Source organism: Physeter macrocephalus, chromosome 19 (genome assembly GCF_002837175.3).
Source record: "Physeter macrocephalus isolate SW-GA chromosome 19, ASM283717v5, whole genome shotgun sequence".
Classification (NCBI taxonomy): Eukaryota; Metazoa; Chordata; class Mammalia; order Artiodactyla; family Physeteridae; genus Physeter; species Physeter macrocephalus.
The window spans coordinates 20,447,555-20,451,358 of record NC_041232.1 but is presented as its reverse complement, the minus strand read 5'-3'; the positions used below and the strand labels follow the sequence as shown (position 1 = coordinate 20,451,358).

At 44.3% G+C, this 3,804-nt stretch overlaps 1 protein-coding gene across 1 annotated transcript in view; it reads right to left on the bottom strand.

Annotated features, from left to right (window-relative positions):
* AACS (acetoacetyl-CoA synthetase) overlaps window positions 1–3,804 on the bottom strand; it is an 82,211-nt gene that overhangs the window by 66,543 nt on the left and 11,864 nt on the right. The window lies entirely within an intron of this gene.

Sequence of the window (3,804 nt, the reverse complement as noted above, 5' to 3'; positions counted from 1 at the left end):
ATGGACTTGAGGATATGGGGAGGGGGAAGGGTAAGCTGTGAGGAAGTGGGAGAGTGGCATGGACATATATACACTACCGAACGTAAAATAGATAGCTAGTGGTAAGCAGCCGCATAGCACAGGGAGATCAGCTCGGTGCTTTGTGACCACCTAGAGGGGTGGGATAGGGAGGGTGGGAGGGAGGGAGACGCAAGAGGGAAGAGATATGGGGACATATGTATATGTATAACTGATTCACCTTGTTATAAAGCAGAAACTAACACACCACTGTAAAGCAATTATACTCCAATAAAGATGTTAAAAAACAACAACAACTAAGGCAAGGCAACTCTGCAGTCTTCCGAAATCTAAGTTGATGGGAGTACACTTGGTACCCTGGTTTTGTCCGATTCCTGAGGCAAGAACTATTTCACTCCACCGGACCAAGATCCTAAATCCTAGTAACGTATCCTCTTGGAATAGGATGACCCGAGACCCCTGAAAGCCAAAAAGTGTCCAGAAAAAAATCAATCCGAACTGAGATTCTCCTGAATGTCTAAAAAGCTGTGAAGGTACATTAAGCTCCTACTTTCCCGGCATGGCTGCAGATTGGTTTAATGGAGGGAGAATGACCAAATGCATGCATTTATACGTTCTCCAACTGTCAGGAGAAAAGCTTGTTATACGTAAACTTTGATGATACAGAGGACACACTCTATGCCTCTGCACACTCCATCCAGTGGAAAACTGGATGTGCAGTCTGCAGTGCTGGGTTTCAGTCCTGGCTCTTTTCTAAATTTTATTGGAGCATAGTTGATTTACAATGTTGTGTTAATTTCAGGCGTACAGCAAAGTGAATCAGATACATATATGTATCTCTCCACTGTATCGTCAACATGAATCAGTTATACATATATCCACTCTTTTTTAGATTCTTTTTCCATATAGGTTATTACAGAATATCGAGTAGAGTTCCCTCTGCTCTACAGTAGGTCCTTGTTTGTTATCTGTCTTATGTCTAGTAGTGCGTGTATGTTCATCCCAAGTCCTAATTTATCTGAACTCCCCACCACGTTTCCCCTTTGGTAACCGTAAGTTAGTTTTCAAAATCTGTGAGTCTGTTTCTGCTTTGTAAGTAAGTTCATTTATATCATTTTTTAAAAACATTGGATTCCACGTGAGTGATATCATATGAGATTTGTCTTTCTTTGTCTGACTTAACTTCACTTAGTATGATCATCTCCAGGTCCATCCATGTTGCTGCAAATGGCATTAGTTCGTTCTTTTTTTATGGCTGAGTAATATTCTCCCCACGCTTCTTATTAGCTGTGCCATTTTGTCCAAGGAGCTTAACCTCTCTGAGCTACACACGAAACAAGAATTGGTTGGAAGTCTTAAATTTTCTCAAAAAATGGTAAACTGTAAAACAACAGAAACTATCTATCATTACTCCCAGCTGCCACTCTTCATAGAGAAGATGGTAGTTATTTGAGCTTTTTCTGATTGTCATCTTTTACAGTCATTGTTTCGGTGACCAATGAATATCTTTACTGATACAAGTTTGGAAAAAACCCTCGAAAGCCACAGCTTCACCAGGAGAGAGACCATAAAGGGCATAATGATTTCTGCCATTTGGTGTTGGGCAGGACTGCTCAACACCTCTGAGCCTGGGTTTTCTCATTTGTATTACAGAGATAATCCCTTCTTGGCAAAGAGAGCGGGTAGCTTCAACAAGCCAGGGCAGGTAGGGCAGAGCTGACACACAGAAGGCTGTTGATGAGAATTACTGCTGTCACTTACAGGGGCCATGTAATCACCGTTCCTCTCCTCCTGTTACCTTTCTTTCTTTTTTTTTTTTTTTTTTTTGGCCGCGTGTGAGGCTGTGAGGCTTGCAGAATCTTCGTTCCCTGACCAGGGATGGAACCCACGCCCTCGGCAGTGAGAGCGTGGAGTCCTAACCACCGGACCCCCGGGGGCAGGCCCTCCTGTTACCTTTCATGTCGACCTGTGGGACCCTTGGTCTTAAAACTCATCTAAGGGAAAACCATCGAACGCTCTGACCGCCAAATGCGTGGAGTTTTCCCTCACATTAAGTATTCCTGACACCAACTACCAGTAGTGCAGACCCCACCGGTTAAAGGGTCAGTCCCACAAGACTGCGCCCCCCCCAACTTCAGATGCGGATCAAAAGTAGGTGGGTCCTCAGGTTGCCTACACTTCTGTCCAACCTGGCTATGAATCAGAGTTTCCATGACACCCTCCTCAGGTTCAATAATTCGCTAGAATGGCTCAGAGTACTCGGGGAAACAGCTTTATTTACTATTACTAGTTTATTATGGAGGATGTGACAACGGATAAAGATGAACAGCCAGCGGTAGATAGGGCGAGGTCTGGAAGGGTCCCAAGTATAGGAGCTCTTGTCCAAGCGGAGATGGGGGTGCGCCATCCTCCTGGTACAAGGATGCCTTCCCCAACCTGGAAGCTAGGAGCTGGGGAGCTGAAAATTCCAATCCCCTAATTGCACTGCTGGTTCTTCTGGCAGCCGGCCCCCATCCTGGGGCCCACCGAGAGCCACGTCATCAGCGTAAACTCCAGTAAGGATGAAAGGGCGTGTTACGAATAGCAAAAGACGCCCCTTTCGCCCCCATCACTCAGGAAATTCCAAGGATTTTAGGAGCTCTGTGTCAGGAACCAGGAATGAAGACCAAATATATATTTCTTATTATATCATAAAATCACATCATCGCACCCTAGGACCACCCCCCCTGCATTTCTCTAATTCCAGCTCGATAATTGGAAATCCGCCAGCCTCATCTTTATCTGGTGCTCTGACCATTCCACAATGGTGTGCAGGACAGAGGACCACTGTCAAGCTGGAAGTGATTAACCTGAGGGTTATCAGGGTAGATTATCCTAGGATGAGACAATTTCTAGGCCCAGACTCAAGTATACTTTGTATTGCGCAGATGAATTACTGTCCTGAGTTACAAGATTCATTTGTTTCCCAACAAATATGCATTGAGGCCCTGCTGGGCATAAGGTCCCTGAAGTCACACTTCTTCCCTCCCCAGGGGCCAGAGAAGCCCGCAGAGCCAGGCATTACCACCACTATGCTTCAATGTAATAAGCACCTGAGTGATTGAAGTTGGCCCTGTTCCAGCGCTGTTTATATAATTCAGTGAGGTCTGGTAAAAATATAATGAAAGCCACAAATGCAAACCACATGTGTAATTTAAAATTTCCTAGTAGGGACTTCCCTGGCGGTCCAGTGGCTAAGACTCCGCGCTTCCACTGCAGGGGGTGCCGGTTCTATCCCTGGTCTGGGAACGAAGATCCCACATGCTGTGTGGCAGGGTCAAAAAACAATAAGTAAATAAAATAAAATTTCCTAGTAGCCACATTTTAATATTTTTATTTTATTATTATTTAAAAAAAAATTTATTGGAGTATAGATGCACAATGCCATGTTAGTTTCAGGTGCAAAGCAAAGTGAATCAGCCATACACATACTCATATCCACCCTTTTTCAGATTCTTTTCCCATATAGGTTATTACAGAATATTGAGTAGAGTTCCCTGTGCTATACGGTAGGTCCTTATTAGTTATCTATTTTATTTTTTGGCCACCGCCGCAAGGCATGTGGGATCTCAGTTCCCCAACCAGGGATTGAACCCTGGCCACAGCAGTGAAAGCACCAAATCCGAACCACTTCCTATCTATTTTAGATATAGTCATGTGTATACGTTAATCCCGATCTACTAATTTATCACTTCCCACCCCCGTTTCCCCTCTGGTAACCATAAGTTTGATTTCAAGATCTGTGAG